Raw genomic sequence first — 13,178 nt, 5'->3', positions numbered from 1 at the left:
GCTCCTCCACACAGTATTATGCCCCCGCACAGTATTCCCCCCCAGCTCCTCCACACAGTATTATGCCCCCGCACAGTATTATGCCCCACACAGTATTCCCCCCCAGCTCCTCCACACAGTATTATGCCCCAGCCCCCGCACAGTATTTCCCCCCCCCAGCTCCTCCACACAGTATTATGCACCGCACAGTATTCCCTCCCAGCTCCTCCACACAGTATTATGCCCCTGCACAGTATTTCCCCCCCAGCTCCTCCACATAGTATTATGCCCCCCCCGCACAGTATTTCCACCCCAGCTCCTCCACACAGTATTATGCCCCCGCACAGTATTTCCCCCAGCTCCTCCACACAGTATTATGCCCCCGCACAGTATTATGCCCCGCACAGTATTCCCCCCCAGCTCCTCCACACAGTATTATGCCCCCGCACAGTATTCCCCCCCCAGCTCCTCCACACAGTATTATGCCCCCGCACAGTATTATGCCCCACACAGTATTCCCCCCCAGCTCCTCCACACAGTATTATGCCCCCGCACAGTATTCCCCCCCAGCTCCTCCACACAGTATTATGCCCTGGCCCCCGCACAGTATTTCCCCCCCAGCTCCTCCACACAGTATTATGCCCCCGCACAGTATCCCCCCCCCCCAGCTCCTCCACACAGTATTATGCCCCGGCCCCCGCACAGTATTCCCCCCCCCAGCTCCTCCACACAGTATTATGCCCCCGCACAGTATTCCCCCCCCCAGCTCCTCCACACAGTATTATGCCCCGGCCCCCGCACAGTATTTTCCCCCCCAGCTCCTCCACACAATATTATGCCCTATGCCCCCGCACAGTATTTGCCCCCCAGCTCCTCCACACAGTATTATGCCCCAGCCCCCGCACAGTATTCCCCCCCCAGCTCCTCCACACAGTATTATGCCCCGGCCCCCGCACAGTATTTCCCCCCCAGCTCCTCCACACAGTATTATGCCCCCACACAGTATTCCCCCCCCCAGCTCCTCCACACAGTATTATGCCCCGGCCCCCGCACAGTATTCCCCCCCCAGCTCCTCCACACAGTATTATGCCCCCGCACAGTATTTCCCCCCCCCAGCTCTTCCACACAGTATTATGCCCCAGCCCCCGCACAGTATTTCCCCCCCAGCTCCTCCACACAATATTATGCCCTATGCCCCTGCACAGTATTTGCCCCCCAGCTCCTCCACACAGTATTATGCCCTATGCCCCCACACAGTATTTGGCCCCCAGCTCCTCCACACAGTATTATGCCCTATGCCCCCGCACAGTATTTCCCCCCAGCTCCTCCACACAGTATTATGCCCTATGCCCCCGCACAGTAATTCGCCCCAGCTCCTCCACACAGTATTATGCCCCCGCACAGTATTATGCCCACCCCCTGCACAGTAGTATGCCCACCCCCTGCACAGTATTATGCCCCCGCACAGTATTATTGCCCCCGCACAGTATTATTGCCCCCTGCACAGCATTATTGCCCCCCTGCACAGTATTATGCCCCCGCACAGTATTTCCCCCCTAGCTCCTCCACACAGTATTATGCCCCGGGCCCCGCACAGTATTCCCCCCCAGCTCCTCCACACAGTATTATGCCCCCCGCACAGTATTATGCCCACCCCCTGCACAGTAGTATGCCCACCCCCTGCACAGTATTATGCCCCCGCACAGTATTATTGCCCCCTGCACAGTATTATTGCCCTCCTGCACAGTATTATGCCCCCGCACAGTATTTCCCCCCCCCAGCTCCTCCACACAGTATTATGCCCCGGGCCCCGCACAGTATTCCCCCCCAGCTCCTCCACACAGTATTATGCCCCTGCACAGTATTATGCCCCCCCCTGCTCCTTCATAAATTATTATGGGCCCCAGTCAGTCATAGAGAAAAAAAATTCCTCACCTCTCCCGTTCCTAGCGCAGGTCCGGTGCACTCAGCGTCTCTCTGGCTCTGGAGTGCTCAGGACAGAGAGGCTGAGCGCGCAGTGATGACGTCATCGCACCCTCTGCCCTGAGACGTCGCAGAGTCAGAGGGCGCTGAAGACGCTGCATCTGCCGCAGGAACCAGGAGAGGTATTAGAAGGGGGGCCTGATGCCAGCGCTGGCACCGGGGGGCCCTGGTCGTGGCGGCGGTCAACGCCGACCGAAGATTTAAAGGGCCCGCGTCTCTTTTTTTTCTCTCTTCTTCCTCCTCCTTCTCCTCCTCCTCTCCTCCTCCCTGGGTCAGGGCCCACCGGGCATTTCAACGGTGTCCCGGTGGGCCAGTCCGACCCTGGACACACACCACTAAAGAGGCATCAATTTCCCCATAGTAGAAATAGCATAATACGCCTCTGACGCACCTTCCACTACAGGAACCCACCAGATGGAGACACAAATTGTAACATCAGCAGCAGCAGCAACAGCCGGGAGAGAAGCCGCGACAAAGGTGTGACATACTGCAATAAATCGAGATCAATGCATCACACTAAAAACGACACCATCGCCAAGTCTGTGCAGTCTGCAACTGAGATGAAAACTCATTTGAGATCCATGACTTGTTCATCGTGATGAAGGTTAGGCGGTCTACACTTTCAGAGTAAATTCCTGCAGTGCGCAGGCGCTGGGCCTCTCTGACCGTTCCAGACTCCTGCGCGCTGCAATACTTTCCTCTGCCCTCAACAGAGCAGATGAGTATGCCTGCGCAGGAGCGGGAAGCCGGGAGCCATGAAGCAGCACGAGTGCGGCATCACAAGAATATCGGAGGCACCGGACCCGGACCTGCGACGCCCATCAGACCGGACCGCCCCCGGATGAGTATAATAAAATGTATCTTTCAGGTCAGATCGGGGGCTTATCTACAGCATTATAGAATGCGGTATATCAGTACGGAAAGGCAGGGGCCGCATCTTATATCTGCTCTCCTGGGGTCAGACAAATTGCCAACGCAGCTGTATCAGGCCCCGAGTGCGGCCACTGACACCAGCGAATATGTGATCTGCATCCTTGGACGCACATTCATATTGCAGCGGAGCAGTAACGCCGCTGACCAGTTTGCATCCAGCATCGGTGTTCCTATGACTGGGAGGCATATGGCGGTGACGACATGAGCGATGCTGGGGATGCTGAAGTCAGCTGGCGGCTCCTGCGCCGGTTGCAGAAGAGGACGCCGCGTGGCGTTGGAGAGGAGAAAGGTGAAAAGAATCAGGGTTTTTTTCATGTGTTGCAGAAGAACAAGACAAATTATCAGAGAAAGGGGCATGTAGCGCTATGCCCGACATGGCGTCCCGCAGAGACACCAGCTTACTCACCGGCCCATGGCGCTGTCCCCAGCATGCTCCTGCCTTCTCCCTACACTATGTCCCGACGGTGTGCCTAGGATGCGTGTGCGCGCGCTCTCCTGTTCACTAGCCAATAGCTTGGGGACATCTTATATAAAAAGCACCCTCCACAGTAGTTACAGTGGGGAAAATAAGTATTTGATCCCTTGATGACTTTGTAAGGTTGCCCACTGACAAAGAAACGAACAGTCTATAATTTTAAGGGTAGGATAATTTAACACTGAGAGATAGAAAAGCACATTGTATAAATTATTCACAATAGGTGATGTCACAGCTCACCTCCTCCTCCTATACAATGACTGATAACACTTCTATATACAGTAGATAACACAGGATCCACCATTCACAATAGGTGATGTCACAGCTCACCTCCTCCTGTACAATGACTGATAACACCTCTATATACAGTAGATAACACAGGATCCACCATTCACAATAGGTGATGTCACAGCTCACCTCCTCCTGTTGTATAATGACTGATAAAACCTCTATATACAATAGATGACACAGGATCCACCATTCACAATAGGTGATGTCACAGCTCACCTCCTCCTGTTGTATAATGACTGATAAAACCTCTATATACAATAGATGACACAGGATCCACCATTCACAATAGGTGATGTCACAGCTCACCTCCTCCTCCTGTACAATAACTGGTAACACCTCTATATACAGTAGATAACACAGGATCCACCATTCACAATAGGTGATGTCACAGCTCACCTCCTCCTCCTGTACAATGACTGATAACACCTCTATATACAGTAGATAACACAGGATCCACCATTCACAACAGGTGATGTCACAGCTCACCTCCTCCTCCTGTACAATGACTGAAAACACCTCTATATACAATAGATGACACAGGATCCACCATTCACAATAGGTGATGTCACAGCTCACCTCCTCCTGTTGTATAATGACTGATAAAACCTCTATATACAATAGATGACACAGGATCCACCATTCACAATAGGTGATGTCACAGCTCACCTCCTCCTCCTGTACAATAACTGATAACACCTCTATATACAGTAGATAACACAGGATCCACCATTCACAACAGGTGATGTCACAGCTCACCTCCTCCTCCTGTACAATGACTGATAGCACCTCTATATACAGCAGATAACACAGGATCCACCATTCACAATAGGTGATGTCACAGCTCACCTCCTCCTGTACAATGACTGATAACACCTCTATATACAGTAGATAACACAGGATCCACCATTCACAATAGTTGATGTCACAGCTCACCTCCTCTTCACTTTACAGTGCAGCGCCCCAGAGTCCTGGTCGTTGCAGTAATGTCGTTCTTCCACCAGGGGGAGCAATGTTACGTCTGATGGCACCGAAGGAGTTCACCCTGCCAGGTTTCACAGCCACACACACACTTCACACGCCAGCCACCAGGGGGAGCGAAAATTTCTATCTATTAGGCCACTTCTCACACTTGGGTAAAGCTGGGGCTTGGTTAGGAAGTCAGGGAGTTGGAGTCAGGAGAAGCTGACAGGAGGGAGTCGGAGTTGGAGCCAGAAGGAGAGGAGAGGAGCGGACTGGGCTCGGCCCAGGAAAGGGAAAGAAGGACACGGAGCTGCACCTGCAACCCATGCGGCAGCCTCCTAAGAAAGGACATGAAAGGAAGCCGTAGTGAGTGAGCACAGAAGTCATAGCAACAGGAGTAAAACATCAGTGGGAGACCAGCTAGAAGCAGGCTGCCTCCCACTGAGCGCAGATCCGGTGGCCGGAACACCGAGGGAGTAATAGATTCTACGCTTTACTTCAGAGACCGGCAGGGCAGTCGATTCCAAGTTGGCTGTCCGACCTAAACACCTAAGCAGACACGGTGGCAATAGCGGAAGAGGTGCATCACTAGGGTCCCTATAAAATAGCCTCAGGCCACCACCGTCATACGGGTTTGTCCTATCCATCTGGGGGACAGAGAGAGAGAAGTAACAACAGTGAGGACCTTATGGTAGCTAATGCAAGTAGGGACCTACTACGTTACTGTGCGCAAGGGGAAGGCTACTGATTTCCACCTGGATAAGGGGACTCTGGAATTGCCATCAGACCGGCTGAACCCTGCCTACCCTGTCATCCGGCACTCTGGAGTGTGGATGCTGAAGTCTCCAGTAAAGGTAAAGAGACTGCACCCATTGTGTCCTCGTTATTCACTGCGCCTTGCACCATGCACCATCCACCATCCACACTTCTGGGAAGCCCTGGGGACATACTTCACCTGTGGGAAGGTATACCATCTAGCTACCATTCCATCAACCCAGCGGACCCCTAAGCAGCGTTGGTCACCCTGACCGAACACCACAGGTGGCGTCACGAACACTACCGTTATCTACGAACTCTGCCTTTTATTGGGCGCCCCTCATAGGGCCACGGTCCAGGTCGGGCCACCGTGACATCCCCGCTGAGGGAACTGAAGGACCCCATTGCCCTTTCGTGGGGGCGATCCATAAAGCATGGTGACATGCATGTGGCAGTTTCAGGCTGTTAGGTAGCATTGGGTGTCAGTATGGAATCCACCATTGTAAAGTTCTTCAGTGATGCGGTTTGTACATCCCATTGACATGATGGGGACATTACAGGGAATCAGCGAAAATGATTTTATTACTTTCTCCCCAGAAGGGAAATGATAAAATAAAGAAAAACCATTTTTCATGAAAACTTCTGACGTGTTCACTGTTTAATACAGAAGTCATTGCTGAACCTCCGCGGCCACAAGTGCAGGGCGTCCATCTCTCGATGTTCACGGTCAGAAATCAGCTCCCAACCAAAATGTTTCCCTTTAATCATCCAGAAGTTTTATTGCAATTTCAGCTCATGTTAAAATCTGTTCTTCTTTGGAAAATATAAAAAAAAAATATCCCACATTAATCTGTAATTCTTCTTCTTCATCTCCATGTAAATACTAATCTGCACCAAAAACATGAAAAACGGGAGACAGAAGATAGAAAGTGACAATAATGCGTTCATTCTGATCTCAGCTCTTTAGATGAATTCCCCAAATTCCGTCCTTTAATTAGTCGTCTGGTGGATTCGATTTTCCTTTCGCCTTTTCTGTCCGTGGTTCATTTACTCCGCACCTACAGAAGAGTTTCTGGCAGCGAACTCCAAAAACAAATCTGATGTTTTTGTGTTTGTTTTGGATTTTTTTGTGTGTAATGAAGACCATGAATGGTGTTTCCGCACCTAGGAGTCGGCCATTGTTCACACTATAGGTGCACCGCCGAGATAAGTCTGCAATCTTTCAGTATTTGGACGATTCATTAAAAAAGGCTTTGCACATATTAAAAGGGAGTGTATGGGAAAGCAGTGTTGGATGCTCGGAAAGCAGACAATATTGTTGTAACATAAAGGGATTATTTTCCCTTTCAGCAGATACCTGTAGAGCGGAGACCTGGGGGGTGAAGCCAAGAAATTAGGCCAAAACCTAATGGATCACGTATTTCAGGCATGGGGAAAACAGAGCAAAAGCCACTTATCCCATCTTGATTGATGGGGAAGACAAATAAACTTGAACTGGCGCTTCACAGTCATCCCCAAAACTTTCAAAATATAGGAATTTGCTGAAAGTTATTGGAATATTTCATTATTAATCATCATATTTCTATAAATATATAAAAGTATAATTTTAAAAACTCTACAAAATGCTAAACTTTATAAAATGGCTGCAAAAATGTAACATTGAACAGAGAAACGATATAAATTTAGAGTTAAAACAAAAGATTGAAAGAACAATAAAAAGAATTTTGATTGTAGTTAATGTTTGAGAGACGATACGATACACTTTATTGATCCCGGGGGGAAATTACAAATTGCAGTTGTAAACTGTCACAGAAATGCTACAAAGTCAATAAAATGTGGATTTAGCATCATAAATCATTTCAACAGTAAAAAAAATTCCGATCTCACTGCCTTTTAATTTAATACAAAAAGTTCTGATTCCAAAAATTTGGATTTTGCATTTTGATTTACTTGATTCAAGCAAAATTGTGACTTGCTAGTACCAGAAAAATGTTAACAAATAAAAACATTGTATTCACCTCACCTGTTGCTGTCCTGGTGACAGAGGCGCCCTAGAGTAAAGAAGACTGGAGAGAGATGAGAAGACCGGAGCCAGAGGAAGGAGGCGAGCGGGTATCCAGCAGGGAGGTGAGGCACCAGAGACACCAGAGAGTGAAGAAGACTAAAGACAGAAGAAAAGATCAGAGCTATAGGAAGGAAGAGAGTGATCGGAGGACTGGCGGGGAGCTGTGGAAGCAGAGGAGCTGGAGAGTGAAGAAGACTGAAGAGAGATGAGAAGACCAGAGCCAGAGGAAGGAGGCAAGCGGGTATCCAGCAGGGAGGTGAGGCACCAGAGAGTGAAGAAGACTAAAGACAGAAGAAAAGATCAGAGCCATAGGAAGGAGGAGAGTGATCGGAGGACTGGCGGGGAGCTGTGGAAGCAGAGGAGCTGGAGACCGAAGAAGACTGAAGAGAGATGAGAAGACCAGAGCCAGAGGAAGGAGGCAAGCGGGTATCCAGCAGGGAGGTGAGGCACCAGAGAGTGAAGAAGACTAAAGACAGAAGAAAAGATCAGAGCTATAGGAAGGAGAGTGATCGGAGGACTGGCGGGGAGCTGTGGAAGCAGAGGAGCTGGAGAGTGAAGAAGACTGAAGAGAGATGAGAAGACCGGAGCCAGAGGAAGGAGGCGAGCGGGTATCCAGCAGGGAGGTGAGGCACCAGAGACACCAGAGAGTGAAGAAGACTAAAGACAGAAGAAAAGATCAGAGCTATAGGAAGGAAGAGAGTGATCGGAGGACTGGCGGGGAGCTGTGGAAGCAGAGGAGCTGGAGAGTGAAGAAGACTGAAGAGAGATGAGAAGACCAGAGCCAGAGGAAGGAGGCAAGCGGGTATCCAGCAGGGAGGTGAGGCACCAGAGAGTGAAGAAGACTAAAGACAGAAGAAAAGATCAGAGCCATAGGAAGGAGGAGAGTGATCGGAGGACTGGCGGGGAGCTGTGGAAGCAGAGGAGCTGGAGACCGAAGAAGACTGAAGAGAGATGAGAAGACCAGAGCCAGAGGAAGGAGGCAAGCGGGTATCCAGCAGGGAGGTGAGGCACCAGAGAGTGAAGAAGACTAAAGACAGAAGAAAAGATCAGAGCTATAGGAAGGAGAGTGATCGGAGGACTGGCGGGGAGCTGTGGAAGCAGAGGAGCTGGAGAGTGAAGAAGACTGAAGAGAGATGAGAAGACCGGAGCCAGAGGAAGGAGGCGAGCGGGTATCCAGCAGGGAGGTGAGGCACCAGAGACACCAGAGAGTGAAGAAGACTAAAGACAGAAGAAAAGATCAGAGCTATAGGAAGGAAGAGAGTGATCGGAGGACTGGCGGGGAGCTGTGGAAGCAGAGGAGCTGGAGAGTGAAGAAGACTGAAGAGAGATGAGAAGACCAGAGCCAGAGGAAGGAGGCAAGCGGGTATCCAGCAGGGAGGTGAGGCACCAGAGAGTGAAGAAGACTAAAGACAGAAGAAAAGATCAGAGCCATAGGAAGGAGGAGAGTGATCGGAGGACTGGCGGGGAGCTGTGGAAGCAGAGGAGCTGGAGACCGAAGAAGACTGAAGAGAGATGAGAAGACCAGAGCCAGAGGAAGGAGGCAAGCGGGTATCCAGCAGGGAGGTGAGGCACCAGAGAGTGAAGAAGACTAAAGACAGAAGAAAAGATCAGAGCTATAGGAAGGAGAGTGATCGGAGGACTGGCGGGGAGCTGTGGAAGCAGAGGAGCTGGAGAGTGAAGAAGACTGAAGAGAGATGAGAAGACCGGAGCCAGAGGAAGGAGGCGAGCGGGTATCCAGCAGGGAGGTGAGGCACCAGAGACACCAGAGAGTGAAGAAGACTAAAGACAGAAGAAAAGATCAGAGCTATAGGAAGGAGGAGAGTGATCGGAGGACTGGCGGGGAGCTGTGGAAGCAGAGGAGCTGGAGAGTGAAGAAGACTGAAGAGAGATGAGAAGACCAGAGCCAGAGGAAGGAGGCAAGCGGGTATCCAGCAGGGAGGTGAGGCACCAGAGAGTGAAGAAGACTAAAGACAGAAGAAAAGATCAGAGCTATAGGAAGGAGAGTGATCGGAGGACTGGCGGGGAGCTGTGGAAGCAGAGGAGCTGGAGACCGAAGAAGACTGAAGAGAGATGAGAAGACCGGAGCCAGAGGAAGGAGGCGAGTGAGCATCCAGCAGGGAGGTGAGGCACCAGAGACACCAGAGAGTGAAGAAGACTAAAGACAGAAGAAAAGATCAGAGCTATAGGAAGGAGGAGAGTGATCGGAGGACTGGCGGGGAGCTGTGGAAGCAGAGGAGCTGGAGAGTGAAGAAGACTGAAGAGAGATGAGAAGACCGGAGCCAGAGGAAGGAGGCAAGCGGGTATCCAGCAGGGAGGTGAGGCACCAGAGACACCAGAGTGTGAAGAAGACTAAAGACAGAAGAAAAGATCAGAGCTATAGGAAGGAGGAGAGTGATCGGAGGACTGGCGGGGAGCTGTGGAAGCAGAGGCACCCTAGAGTAAAGAAGACTGAAGAGAGATGAGAAGACCGGAGCCAGAGGAAGGAGGCGAGCGGGTATCCAGCAGGGAGGTGAGGCACCAGAGACACCAGAGAGTGAAGAAGACTAAAGACAGAAGAAAAGATCAGAGCTATAGGAAGGAGGAGAGTGATCGGAGGACTGGCGGGGAGCTGTGGAAGCAGAGGAGCTGGAGAGTGAAGAAGACTGAAGAGAGATGAGAAGACCGGAGCCAGAGGAAGGAGGCAAGCGGGTATCCAGCAGGGAGGTGAGGCACCAGAGACACCAGAGAGTGAAGAAGACTAAAGACAGAAGAAAAGATCAGAGCTATAGGAAGGAGGAGAGTGATCGGAGGACTGGCGGGGAGCTGTGGAAGCAGAGGCACCCTAGAGTAAAGAAGACTGAAGAGAGATGAGAAGACCGGAGCCAGAGGAAGGAGGCGAGCGGGTATCCAGCAGGGAGGTGAGGCACCAGAGGCACCAGAGAGTGAAGAAGACTAAAGACAGAAGAAAAGATCAGAGCTATAGGAAGGAGGAGAGTGATCGGAGGACTGGCAGGGAGCTGTGGAAGCAGAGAAGCTGGAGAGTGAAGAAGAATGAGAGATGAGAAGACCGGAGCCAGAGGAAGGAGGCAAGCGGGTATCCAGCAGGGAGGTGAGGCACCAGAGAGTGAAGAAGACTAAAGACAGAAGAAAAAATCAGAGCTATAGGAAGGAGGAGAGTGATCGGAGGACTGGCGGGGAGCTGTGGAAGCAGAGGAGCTGGAGAGTGAAGAAGAGATGAGAAGACCGGAGCCAGAGGAAGGAGGCGAGCGGGTATCCAGCAGGGAGGTGAGGCACCAGAGACACCAGAAAGTGAAGAAGACTAAAGACAGAAGAAAAGATCAGAGCCATAGGAAGGAGGAGAGTGATCGGAGGACTGGCGGGGAGCAGTGGAAGCAGAGGAGCTGGAGAGTGAAGAAGACTGAAGAGAGATGAGAAGACCGGAGCCAGAGGAAGGAGGCAAGTGGGTATCCAGCAGGGAGGTGAGGCACCAGAGACACCAGAGAGTGAAGAAGACTAAGACAGAAGAAAAGATCAGAGCTATAGGAAGGAGGAGAGTGATCGGAGGACTGGCGGGGAGCAGTGGAAGCAGAGGAGCTGGAGAGTAAAGAAGACTGAAGAGAGATGAGAAGACCGGAGCCAGAAGAAGGAGGCGAGCGGGTATCAAGCAGGGAGGTGAGGCACCAGAGGCACCAGAGAGTGAAGAAGACTAAAGACAGAAGAAAAGATCAGAGCTATAGGAAGGAGGAGAGTGATCAGAGGACTGGCGGGGAGCTGTGGAAGCAGAGGAGCTGGAGAGTGAAGAAGACTGAAGAGAGATGAGAAGACCGGAGCCAGAGGAAGGAGGCGAGCGGGTATCCAGCAGGGAGGTGAGGCACCAGAGGCACCAGAGAGTGAAGAAGACTAAAGACAGAAGAAAAGATCAGAGCTATAGGAAGGAGGAGAGTGATCGGAGGACTGGTGGGGAGCGGTGGAAGCAGAGGAGCTGGAGAGTGAAGAAGACTGAAGAGAGATGAGAAGACCGGAGCCAGAGGAAGGAGGCGAGCGGGTATCCAGCAGGGAGGTGAGGCACCAGAGAGTGAAGAAGACTAAAGACAAAAGAAAAGATCAGAGCTATAGGAAGGAGGAGAGTGATCGGAGGACTGGCGGGGAGCTGTGGAAGCAGAGGAGCTGGAGAGTGAAGACTGAAGAGAGATGAGAAGACCGGAGCCAGATGAAGGAGGCGAGTGGGTATCCAGCAGGGAGGTGAGGCACCAGAGGCACCAGAGAGTGAAGAAGACTAAAGACAGAAGAAAAGATCAGAGCTATAGGAAGGAGGAGAGTGATCGGAGGACTGGCGGGGAGCTGTGGAAGCAGAGGAGCTGGAGAGCGAAGAAGACTGAAGAGAGATGAGAAGACCGGAGCCAGTGGAAGGAGGCGAGCGGGCATCCAGCAGGGAGGTGAGGCACCAGAGACACCAGAGAGTGAAGAAGACTAAAGACAGAGGAAAAGATCAGAGCTATAGGAAGGAGGAGAGTGATCGGAGGACTGGCGGGGAGCTGTGGAAGCAGAGGAGCTGGAGAGCGAAGAAGACTGAAGAGAGATGAGAAGACCGGAGCCAGAGGAAGGAGGCAAGCGGGTATCCAGCAGGGAGGTGAGGCACCAGAGGCACCAGAGAGTGAAGAAGACTAAAGACAGAAGAAAAGATCAGAGCTATAGGAAGAAGGAGAGTGATCGGAGGACTGGCAGGGAGCTGTGGAAGCAGAGGAGCTGGAGAGTGAAGAAGACTGAAGAGAGATGAGAATACCGGAGCCAGAGGAAGGAGGCGAGCGGGTATCCAGCAGGGAGGTGAGGCACAAGAGACACCAGAGAGTGAAGAAGACTAAAGACAGAAGAAAAGATCAGAGCTATAGGAAGGAGGAGAGTGATCGGAGGACAGGCGGGGAGCTGTGGAAGCAGAGGAGCTGGAGAGTGAAGAAGACTGAAGAGCGATGAGAAGACCGGAGCCAGAAGAAGGAGGCGAGCGGGTATCCAGCAGGGAGGTGAGGCACCAGAGACACCAGAGTGTGAAGAAGACTAAAGACAGAAGAAAAGATCAGAGCTATAGGAAGGAGGAGAGTGATCGGAGGACTGGCGGGGAGCTGTGGAAGCAGAGGAGCTGGAGAGTGAAGAAGACTGAAGAGAGATGAGAAAACCGGAGCCAGAGGAAGGAGGCAAGCGGGTATCCAGCAGGGAGGTGAGGCACCAGAGACACCAGAGAGTGAAGAAGACTAAAGACAGAAGAAAAGATCAGAGCTATAGGAAGGAGGAGAGTGATTGGAGGACTGGTGGGGAGCAGTGGAAGCAGAGGAGCTGGAGAGCGAAGAAGACTGAAGAGAGATGAGAAGACCGGAGCCAGAGGAAGGCAAGCGGGTATCCAGCAGGGAGGTGAGGCACCAGAGGCACCAGAGAGTGAAGAAGACTAAAGACAGAAGAAAAGATCAGAGCTATAGGAAGGAGGAGAGTGATTGGAGGACTGGTGGGGAGCAGTGGAAGCAGAGGAGCTGGAGAGCGAAGAAGACTGAAGAGAGATGAGAAGACCGGAGCCAGAGGAAGGCAAGCGGGTATCCAGCAGGGAGGTGAGGCACCAGAGACACCAGAGAGTGTCTCTGAATCTGCAAAAACCCTAGTCCATGCCCTCATCATCTCCCGGATTAACTACTGTAACCTCCTGCTCTGCGGCCTCCCTTCTAACACTCTCGCACCCTCCAATCTATTCTAAACTCTGCTGCCCGATTTTAT

Source organism: Ranitomeya imitator, chromosome 6 (assembly GCF_032444005.1).
Source record: "Ranitomeya imitator isolate aRanImi1 chromosome 6, aRanImi1.pri, whole genome shotgun sequence".
NCBI classification, from domain to species: domain Eukaryota; kingdom Metazoa; phylum Chordata; class Amphibia; order Anura; family Dendrobatidae; genus Ranitomeya; species Ranitomeya imitator.
The sequence above is the reverse complement of the archived record's forward strand: the minus strand, read 5'-3'. Positions refer to the sequence as shown.